The following is an 11585-nucleotide window of genomic DNA, read 5'->3' on the forward strand; positions in this document are numbered from 1 at the left end:
CCTCAATGCCTCCTTTTCAGCCTGTGATCTACCATGAGCCTTTGGCAAGTCAGATGCACCAGTTCACTAACAAGTTATCACCATGGAGTCCTTATTTCCTCCCATACACATATGCATATGCACTTTGAATAACTTAATATCCTAATTACTTTGAAAAGTTCAGAAACTACTGAAGAGGTGACTTTTCCCTGTTATGAACTGAAGTATTCCATCTGTGATCAGGACAGAAATTAAAATTAGCCTCATTACACTTAACAAGAACATTCTTTAATTCATTTATCAGTACAATCAATCATTCATTTAAAATATACTCAAACTCGAGAGTAGGTATAAAACAGCAAGCACTTCAGCAGTACAGTCTGCACTAATGCACATAATTCATCACTAGAAGTCTCAGGTCCTTCAGCAGTAGGGCAAAAGATTCGTTCACAGTTATACTTTTAGGCTCAAGACAAGGCTCTTGCTTAACTACGTATTTACATGTTGCAGTATTTCAATATTTAACTCCAAGGGGCACAGATATGGGAGGGATGAAGAAGGAAGCAGATCTAAGTGTGCTGGAAAATAAAATTACACATCTCTCAAATTATTATAAGGATTGTTTTCTCAGACAATGCAGAGGACTGAGGAGATGAACTAGACCCAGCAAATCATTTAGGCTGCAGTACAGATGTGGTACTTGTCACTGCACAAAGCACTGAATTCCATGGTTGGCACACGATTGCAAAAAGAAAGAGACCGCGGTGGACCAAAGCAAGCCCATCAAAACAAGCCAGCCACAGCTGTTTCAATGCAGCCCAAGACCTGAAAGCAGCAGCAACAACATATGAGCCAAGGGTGACACAGTCCTTAAAAACAGTGCCTCGGGTTTTCTGTACGCTTTGTTTGTTCCAGATGGGATACAGGAGACAAATCAAGTGTATAATATTTGTATTTTTGCTGTGATGCAAAGAGATGGGAAAGGGCAGGAGGATTAGGTTGCTTGGTGAAAAATCTCTTATCAGAGAAGATAGTTTTCTGCTGGATTGGGATATATCGCATTCCACTCGAGTCCAGCCTCCATTGCAGCAGAGATCATGTTCCTCCTAGGCTCTTAATCTCAGTGGCAGGGGTCCCCCCCGTTCCATGAATGTGGGAGGTCCATATATACAGCAGGTATAGGAAACAATATTCAGAGGAACACATGGATTTGGGGGAAAAGGCAGGCCTATTTGAGAAGAGGAGCAGTGATTAAGGCTGGGAGGGAAATGGGAGGAAAGAAGAGTTATCAAGCTTTCTATTTTGTTGGGGGCCTGGATACTGTGCTGTTAATGGGCTTGTCAATACAAGACATTTACTGCAAAGTAGACTAATTAGCTCCACAGTACATGTCTCAGCATCTACATGTGTAGGGCTATTAGGCTGAAGTAAACTAATAAACTCTACAGTAGTGTAGTATTGTAAATACAAGTACAGTCTAGACACTGCTGTTGCTGGCTGGGGTATGAGGGTGCTTCAGTGCAGGCTAGCCCCAGACTGGAGCACCCTTGTGCCCCAGCCAGCACCCCACTGCAGCACATGGAGTCAGGCAGAAGCAGCCCTGGGCTGCTCTAACCTGGTTCAACATGCCGTGTCCTGGACATGCATTCAAATGGCATGCCCAGGAGCAACAAACTCTGCAATAAATGCCAGAGTTTATTGCTTCACATTAATTGCATGTGTAGACATGCCAAATGTTTCTTCTTCAGCCTCCCTCACAGATCTCAGTTCATACACAAGTGAAGCAATTAGGCCCAGAGAACTGAGCAACACAGCTACAAGTCTGGAACATAAAGGATCACTGAGGTAAGGAAGTCACTTGTGGGAGCACGAGGCTTACAAGACATGTCATGGTGGGAAAAGGGGTGGGAATGCAAGAATAGGATTAATAACTGAAAGAAGAGAAGACTTTAATACCAGTCATACTCATCCCATCTGAGCACAGTTCTCAGTTTGAAGAATGTCAAATGATCCGGGACTTTAATCTTTGGCTCAGTATTTAATGCAAGTTCAGTGCCATCAAGGTTACCACTGTCCCCACTGGAAGTTGAGAGAATGACAGCACAATCATGGTGCTAGCAGAGCTGTCCGCTGAGGGTTACTCTCAGCAACATAAGCTGAAGATGTGGCAAGGAAACAGCTGACTGTACAGTTTGCATCTGACCTATAACTTTGATCCCTCCAAGGGCTGTTTTAATTAAGCATGGCCGCTCTTGCAAGAATCCCAAGATGGAGAGTCTCTCTACACAGGGCACCCTGAAGTCCTTTTCAGGTCTTTGATTTGACTGTTTTGGTGCCAATTGTACTGGGAGAATTCAGCTTTCCATACAGATAATATGTCTAGCTTAGCTCAAGATTATAGCCACTGTGATATCAAGCTTAAAGTGTTCAGACCAACGGACTTTTTCAGCCTGCTCTGGCTGTAACTTCTGCTCTATAAGTGAAGGTGAGGCACATGTTATTTCCTTTTTAAGGCCTAATCTTGATTCCAATTCATATAATGGGGTGAGGTGGTTAGCACATTAGTGTGAAGTCAGGCAGAGTAGCACATTAGATACTAACTGGTTCAGAGGTATGAGCATTCAGGGGCAACAGCATTCTTTGTCAGAAGCTACAAATGGACTGGCAGAAAGAAAAGTTATATATAGAAGGATTAAGTGACAGGAGAAGGGAACCCTGCTATGAGATGTCAAAACTGGGTTTATATTTGATCAATTGAGATGAACAAGGCAATTAATAGCTGTTAACTCCAGTGTCCCCCAAGGTAATTCAGGAAATGGGATAAGAATCCAAAGTCCCTGTTGAGACCATGGTTAACACAATCCAGTCTGTGGATTTCTCTCTCTACAATTTTACATTCAAGCTGGTTTCTAAAGTTCTTTTCTTTAAGCACAGTTACTCCGATGTCAGCAATGGAGGTCCTGGGAGGTTAGTGTTCTGCCTCAGACTTTTGTGTATTTCTGGAATTGATTTCAAATTGGTGTCCATTCATTACAGGGCCGGACACAGGCATGGGCGAACCGGGTGGCCACCCGTGGCCCAGACAGAAAAGGGGGTCCTGAAATGGTCATTTTAAAATTATTATCATTATCTCAGGCAAAGTGGGACCCCGATACTAAAAGTTCACCTGGAGGTCTAGGTATGGTGCTGATTCATTGTCTACACTGGCCAGGTGCATTCATTCTTTTATATAGGACGTGTTCTCCAAGCCAGGGTAGCCAATGTAAACAGCAAAGGGGCACTGTAAGCAGGTGATGGAGTACATGATGTTGGTAGCAGAGTAACTGAATGGACCCTGCATGCTCTAATCTGTTGTTTATTCCAGTGAGGATGTGGTCTGTTGATGAAGGGGCACAGCTGGCATCTGGGTCCACAGCAAGACCTAGTAGCTTGGTGAGAACTGGCATTAGGTAATTGCCTGAGACCAGCTGTTTGAAGCTGGGGAAATACCCGGCCAGTGGTGGCAGCACTAATCCCAGCGAGTGCCAGAGCTGCTGCTTCAGCACAGCACTGGAACCCAGGGGGTTAATGCCTCTCCTGCTGCTTGTCCTCCCCTTTTCTCCTGATCATGTTAGTTGCCAAAGGTGACTAAAAACCCTGATTTCAGAGCCAGACAGGTGGAGGAGGAGAGATAGAGGGCACTGAAACAACGTTAAAACAGCATCTTCGACAGCCACAGGGATTAACACTGTCATCGCAGGGGCTCTGAGAGTTGCTACAATGAGCCCCACAGGCTGAAACTGGCCCACAGAGGTGGGAGAAGTCTAGCCTGCAAGAGGCCTTGTGGGCCAAATGATGCACCTCTGCAGGCTAGCTGGGGCTGTAAAATTCAATGTTCAAGCTGGAGCTGTAAAATGACCAGAGGGATTCTGTGGTCCTTGCCACAGGGTTCTTATAGTAGCGGATCAGAAGGGGTCTGAGTCTGGCTGTGGTGATCTGGGCAGCTACAGTTTTGGGATTGTATCAGAAGTGTAGGAAACCCTGTTCTCAACACCCACATACTGCTAGGCTTAGGGCACCCTATTGCTCCCATCAGGGCAGCAAGGGAGCAGTAGCAAACAGTACCGGCTGGATTACATGCATCTTGAAATACGTCTGTTTGCACGATGGACTATTCCATGCTTGACCTAGAAAGACGTTCTAATCTGCTCTTCTCAGGAAAAAATATGGAAGGGTCACAGTGTTGATAACTATCTCACTGTCACTGACAATGAAATAGCTTGCAATATGTTAAGCAGGAAAGCAAATTATACCACTGCAGTTATGATTACTTGAGTGCTTGAGTCTGTTCCCCTGATCCAAACATCTGGGACCTATAGCACAGCTGAGCCCCAGCTAATACAGTGCAATAAAGCCCACATTTGTTATATTTCTAGGCACACTGCTAAGCCTAAGTCTATTTACCAAGGATTTTGAGGAGCGGGAAGGATGAGTGGCAAAATTCTCCTTCATTTTGTAGGTCAGGAATGCTTTATTTGGCACAGCATCAGCTCAAAATTATTCTGCAAAGTGCACTTTAATTTTTCATTATAACTGAACCTAGAGCTTTTGATTGGTTTATTATTTATTTCAATTTATATCATGAATCTAAGAATCATGGTTTTCTGCTTTCTATTGCATACATGATTTTCTCCCAGATGACAAGTATTAAATGCATTTATGCTCTAGTTTCACATAATGCATGTCACATTGAAATATCAGCATGGAAGATGATATTCCAGTTTTATCATGATACTTTAGCCAATGACTCAGATTTCAGCTTTGGATGAACAAGGAACAAAAAGACAGAACAGATAGTCTGTGAGAAATTGGGATTGTAAACAGAGCAACCAAAGCAGATTGCAACATCAGTTTTCTTCTAACAGGTATTCAACATTATCTGGTAAACCAAACTGAACCATCTCACACAAAGACACATGCTTCCAATACAGAAAATACCACTTTTCTGCAAAATGGAAAGAGGCTCAAAGATTCCATGTTTAGTTCATAGACTCATAGATGCTAGAGTTGGAAGGGACCTTAGTAGGTCATCAAGTCTGACCCCCTGCCCTGGGCAGGAAAGAGTGCTGGGGTGAGATGACCCCAACTAGGTGCTTGTCCAGTCTCCTCTTGAAGACTCCCAAAGTAGGGGAGAGCACCACCTCCCTTGGAAGCCCATTCCAGATTCTGGCAACCCTTACTATGCAGAAGTTCTTTCTAATGTCCAACCTAAATCTGCTCTCCATCAATTTGTGGCCATTGTTCCTAGTTACTTCAGGGGGTACCCTAGTAAATAGAGCATCTCCTATTCCCTGCTGCCCTCCTCTGATGAATTGATAGCCAGCCACAAGATCACCACTCAGCCTTCTCTTGTGAAGGCTGAAGAGATCTAGGTCTCTCAATCTCTCCTCGTAGGGCCTTGCTTGCATGCCTCTGACCATAAGTGGCCTCCTTTGAACCCTCTCAAAATTGGCTGCATCCCTCTTGAAGTGCTGCACCCAAAACTGGACTCAGTACTCCAACTGCAGCCTGACCAGTGCTGCATAGAGGGGAAGCATCACCTCCCTGGTCCTGTTAGTCATGCATCTGCTAATGCATGATAAAGTGAGGTTAGCGTTGTTGATCACTTCATCATATTGACAACTCATGTTCATCTTGGAATCAGCTACGACTCCAAGATCCCTTTCCGCTACTGTGCTGCTGAGAAGGTCATCCCCCAGCCTGTAAGTGTGTTGGTGGTTCTTTTTGCTCAGGTGCAGCACTTTGCACTTGTCTTTGTTGAACTGCATCCTATTTCGTTCTGCCCATTTTTCCAAACTGTCCAGATCCACCTCAATCCGTTCCCTACCCTCCAGTGTGTTAACTTTGCCCCATAATTTGGTATCATCTGTGAATCTGGACAGGGTGCTCTCCATGTCCTTGTCCAAGTCACTGATGAAGACAATGAACAGCACAGGTCCTCTGCCCATGTCGTTCCAGGTCGATATTGACCCATCCACCACCACTCTCTGGGTGTGACCCCTAAGCCAATTTGCCACCCACCTGATCGTGTAATCGTCTCCATCACAGCCTGTCAGTTTATTTACGAGAACAGAATGCAATACCGTACCAAAGGCCTTCTTAAAATCTAGGTAGATGACACCTACCTCAACTCCTGTGTCTAAGCATTTTGTGACCTGGTCATAAAAAGAAACAAGGTTAGTAAGGCAGGATCTACCTGCAATGAATCCGTGCTGATTTCCTTTCAGCGTTATTTCTCCTGCTGGGCTCTCAAGTTCGAAACTTGATTTGAAAAAAAAAACATTTCCTGATTTTAATCATTTCCATTCTGTAACTTCTCTCAGGACAATCTTGGATGGGGCTTCCAACTTTTAGTGATATCACTCAGGACACACAACATTTTACCCTGACAGATCTGAAAGCTGTATGCCCATTTGTCTCAACTTTCCTACTTCACAAAGGTTCGCACAAGACAAAGTTCAGAACCAGACATTCCTCAAGGAACAATGGAATTTGGATCCATTTTGTTTTGAGCCCATTTCCAAGGTTTATATTATCAACATTTAAATACAGTAGTATGCTTAGAACTTATTTAATAAGCACTTTTTATTAGTTGGGGGGAGGGAAAATAAACTTACAGAAGACCATTTCTAAACTAATTTTGAAAGCACGTCTTATTTGAAGCACAGAATATTATAATCAAATCTCATAGCACAATATCTTCAAAATTTATAGAATTCAGCCTAAATGGATGATGCCATCAAAACCAAAAAAAAAAGAGAGAATGAAAACACCACACTGCTGGCCTTACAACAGCTCTCTAGCAGCACAAATCTTATTTAAGTAATTGTGCCAAAGACAAGCCATTTTAAGATTAAAGAGTATTAGACTGAAGAGCTACAATGCCCTGTTCTTCCTATAATTCTACCACCTCCAATATCCTATTCAACTTTGTTAATTCAAAATAAAAAAGTTGCAAAATCAGTGTGTTGATAACAAAAAAAAACCCCCCAAAACCCCAGTCATTTTATTTTGGTAATTTGTTCCAAAGAATTTAATCAGAGATGATGACATTAACTTCAGGTGCCCTAGCCAACCTTATCACTGTCAAAAAGCCACTGCTGAAAGATTAGACTACATAATTGGGTTACAATCATCTGTGTGTGAACACTGGGATCCATACATGAGTAGCTGTAAAGTTCCATGACATACAAGATGTCAGGTTAAATTATCTAACAGTTCTTTCTGGCCCTTAAATTCTATGACATATAGATTCAGTGAACTCTGTTAAAAGCAAACACAAATACATTTTTTCTTCTTTTTTTTTTTAATTTATGACAGTTGCTAATGTTAATGAGGTCACTGTGGCCTACTGCAGATCATCTAATTACCTAATGGCGTGACTGGCTGGGCTACAGTACTGCAGAAGAGGACCTGGGATCACAAACGGGATGAGTCAACATTGTAATATTACTTTTGCCCAAAAAAAAGAAAAGAAAAGAAAAGAAAAAGCTAATAGTATGCTGGGATGTAACAACAGAAGTATAATGCAAGTTACAGGAAACGATTCCTTCACTCTATTCAGCATTGGTGAGGTCTCACCTGAAATACTGCACATCGAGTTGTGGGCACCACATTTCAAGAAAGATATGGATGAATTAGAATGACTCCATAGAAGAGCAACAAAAATGATCACCAATCTAAAAGGCATGAGGAAAGCTGGAAGAACTAGAATTATTTAATTTAGAGACGATCTACAGCAAATATAATAAGAGTCTTCAAATACAAAACAGGGTGTCCTCAAACCATGAAAAGAATAGTGATCAGCTGTTCTTTGCATCCACAGGAGACAGTGTAATAAGTAGCTTAACTTGTAACAAGATTTAGATGGGATATAACGAAGAACTTTCTAACTATGAAAATGGTTAAGCAAGAGAAGAGAAGTTATGGAGTCTCCATTATTGAATGTTTTTCCAGGCAAGTCAGACAAACATTTGCCCGGGTTAGTTCAGACAGAGATGATCTTGCCTTGAGCAGGAAGTTGAACCAGATGTTCTCCTGAGATCCCTTCCATTTGTGTTTTTCTATTACTCTAATTTTAATACTGCCTTTACATAATCATTTTCCTGTGAAATCGAGTTAAAACTGGCCTGAAGTAGTATTAATTGTATGAGTGGTTTCCGTCTTCAAGTGATATTACCCAAGGGAGCCTTATCCATGAAACTTCATTATGAGTTTCTTAGGCACAAAATGAAAAGGGCCAGAGACTGGTCAGTTCTAGCATAGCCGATTTATAAAAAGCCAGTGCGCTGCAGGACTTACTGTAACTCACTGCAACTGACCATTTTAGACCAGAATTATAAACAGTAACAAAAACCAAATTACTCATCCACAGATGTTATTTTACTTTGTCAGCAATCAGTGTTAGCTAATACTTCCCTATGAGTCAGTGGTGAATATGTTCCCCAGAATGGCATTAGGGGGCACTCTGCTGTTGTCAACTTCAGATAACCTGAAAAAACCAACCACAACATGGTTCATTTGGCTGAGTCCAGCATGAAATGTTCTCTCTTTTTCTGCTTTATAAGTTACACACTTATTCCCGTTTATGTCATAAGATGCATGCCATAAAAAGAAAAGAAAGTACTGGCAAGATGTGCAATGCAATCTGGAACTTCAGATTTTGCATTTCCTGACTTTTAGATTTCAGTTCAGCATTAATGGTGCATTAACAGATGTTTGGGGGATTTTTGTGCATTTTATATAATGGATTTTGTAAATGGGCTTTGGAATTCCTTGGGATAAAAGCACTATATGCATTATCTGGAGATGGGCACAAAAACAGTTAACAGAATTAAAGAGCAACTCCTATATTGACAACAGCAGTTATACTTTAGAGCAGCATTTCTCAATTTGTGAGTCACAGCCCAAAAGTGGGTCACAAAAATATATAAAGGGTCATGAACAAATTTTAAAACTGGATCAACGCCATTTAAAAATGGATTCTCCTTTAAATGAGAAAAACATGGGAAACTGTGGCTTTTCCTTTGCAGGCTGGCAGAGTTCCAGCCTGCAAGGGGCTGCCTGGGTGCCCCGCTACCCCACACACCTCTCCTGCCCTGGGGGGTTGGGGCATGGGGGCAGGGGGCAGTGGGTAGGGAGTGAGGGGCACTGGGTCGGGACTGGCCATCAATGTTTACAAGAAAAGTCCTGGTACAAAAAAGGTTGAGAACCATGGCGTTAGAGCTCTCCTGCATCATAAGACTTCTTCCTCTAAAACTCAGCGGTTAATATTCACCACTTTTAACTTGCAACTCAGCTGGCCTTTCAAGAAGTAAAAAGTGTTTCCTATCAGGATTAGAGTCTAAACAATAATAAAAAAAAACCCAAAATTACTATTACTCATTTACAGCTGTTATTTTACTTTGGTTTTGAAAGGGAAAACTTAACTTTTTTTAAATTAAAGAGGGAAACAAATGAAGATTTTTAAAAGCATACTACAAACCTTGGCATGGTTGAACAGCCAGGTCTGAGATGGTCCTTACCTGTCTTTCAGGAAGGACCCCAGAGTGACACTGGATAGCTTCATCCATCTTGTTTCACTACATGAGACTCGTGACACAGACTGGGAGGTACTGGCTCGGCTGCAATACTGTAAGCATTCAGACGAGATGCCAACCATTACTGAAATACCTTTTTGTTAGACACCAATGATCCAGGGGCACTGATTTCATTCAGCATGGCTGACATGTGAGCTTGGCCTTCCTAGAGAGTTTTGAAGTAATTTAGATGGGATGTACTATGGTCTAATGGAGGAGACGTGTCTACCACCTCAGAGCTCAGGCTCCCTTGTAACCTTTACAAATTCACTCTGACCCTGGCTGTGGACCCACATAACTTTAAGCAGGAAGAGAGGGATAACTTGCCACTCAGGGTAGGGATGCGCATACATCTGGATTCAAAAGGGAAGCAGCTGTTATGTTCCAACTGTGAGGTCTGAACAAGCTGAGAGCCCTATAGATGTAGGAAAACCACTCCAGCTTCAACCCTGAATGAGGCAGTGTTAAGGTTAGATCAGTTTTGTCCTATCTGTATCATCCTTGGCTTGCCCAAAGGTAACAATTAAACCAGAACAGCTGCTGCTCTTTTGGAATGGCTCCAAATAGAGGTGTGTCCATATCCCCAGCTGTAACGTCTGTCTACTCCTATACACTGAACCCCCGTAACTTTATAATAATGAATGAAACAGATTTAAAGTTAACATTTACAGCAGTCTAAGTTCCCTATAGCACTATAGAATCAGACAGGCATAACAGATTTTATTCAGCTATACCTATAATTTAATGCTGGTATCACTACTGTATTTGTCTACACCCCCCCCGTTTCTCAGATTCCCGCTGACATACTGACATGAACACACTCCCCCAAGAAGTGTATGCTGAAGAATAAAGGAAGAACAATTTTACCAGACACTAAAATTATCTCTCTCTCTCGTGAGTGAAAAAAAAGTTTGTTTTACTAGCTTTATGGGTCAGCAGAGAAAATACTCCTTCACTAAGTTGTTATTTCTTTCTTCCATCAGCCTGAGGAAAAATCAAGATGAATCTAACAAGTTACCAGCTTTTTTTCAAAAGAACAAATTTTAGTTGCCTTCATGTGAATGCTAAAAGTCTACCAGTGCTTTAAGTACTGTACTGTGACTTGAACACAATCTTGGCGAGTTGTTAAAGGGGTACAAAAGCCTTGGAAACATTGCAAAAACCTCAAATAGAGCCATTTTGAACCCGAATCTAAAAAGAAAATCAAACAGTCAAGTCAGCTTGCTCACAAGACTTTTCTAGTCGCCAGTGAGCATTATAAAACATCAAACCATACTGGGATTTCTGTTGGACTAAGCACTAACAGATGAACGTGGAGCGTACATAGTACATTGCGAGTCCACCTTGCACACATACTTGTGCACTTTGGTTTCCAGAAGACAATTTCTTCAGGAGTGAGGCAAGACTCTCCCCTCCATTCGGGACTTTACCTGGCCATGAGAAAAATCTTCCAGAGTAATAACTATGTGGGATAAGCCATCAGAAAGAGTCCACAGAAGAGCAAGAAAAATGAGCAGAGATCTAGAAGGCAGGAAAGCTAGAAGAACGGGGATTATTTCACGGAGAGGAGAGAGGATCTAGGGCAAATATAGGAAGAGTCTTCAAATACAAAACTGGGGGGGCTCGGACCACGCAAAGAAGTCGTGATCACCTCGGCAGCCACAGGGGACAGGAGCTTAAACTGCAACAAGCAGGACTGCGGTGGGCTCCGGCGCTTGTGGGGACACGCTAAGGACAGAAAAGGCATGTCAGGGGCTGGAAGAAAGAAACACCCTCAGCTGCAGAGCCGGAGCAGCTCTCTCAAACTTGGCAGGTCACAGCTGGGCGGGGGGGAAGCCGCTTTCTGCACCAACCCCCCCACCAAAATCCCCCAAATCTCACTCTGCCGAGACACTTGAGCGCCGGGGAGGCCGGGGCAGGCGCGGGGGAGCGGGGCCGGCCCCGCGCTCACGCACTCACCTCCCCGCGCGGCGCGGCGCGGGTCCCGCG

The 11585-nt window shown here is 42.8% G+C and overlaps 1 protein-coding gene across 1 annotated transcript in view; it reads right to left on the reverse strand.

Moving 5' to 3' along the window:
- Positions 1-11573, reverse strand: part of PDZD2 (PDZ domain containing 2) — a 335521-nt gene extending 323948 nt beyond the window's left edge. The window contains 1 exon segment of the mRNA XM_025198461.1: positions 11556-11573. The gene's annotated coding sequence lies outside the window, so the exon portion shown is untranslated.
- Between the last annotated feature and the right edge of the window lie 12 nt (positions 11574-11585).

Source organism: Alligator sinensis, unplaced genomic scaffold (assembly GCF_000455745.1).
Source record: "Alligator sinensis unplaced genomic scaffold, ASM45574v1 scaffold347_1, whole genome shotgun sequence".
Lineage (NCBI taxonomy): Eukaryota > Metazoa > Chordata > Crocodylia > Alligatoridae > Alligator > Alligator sinensis.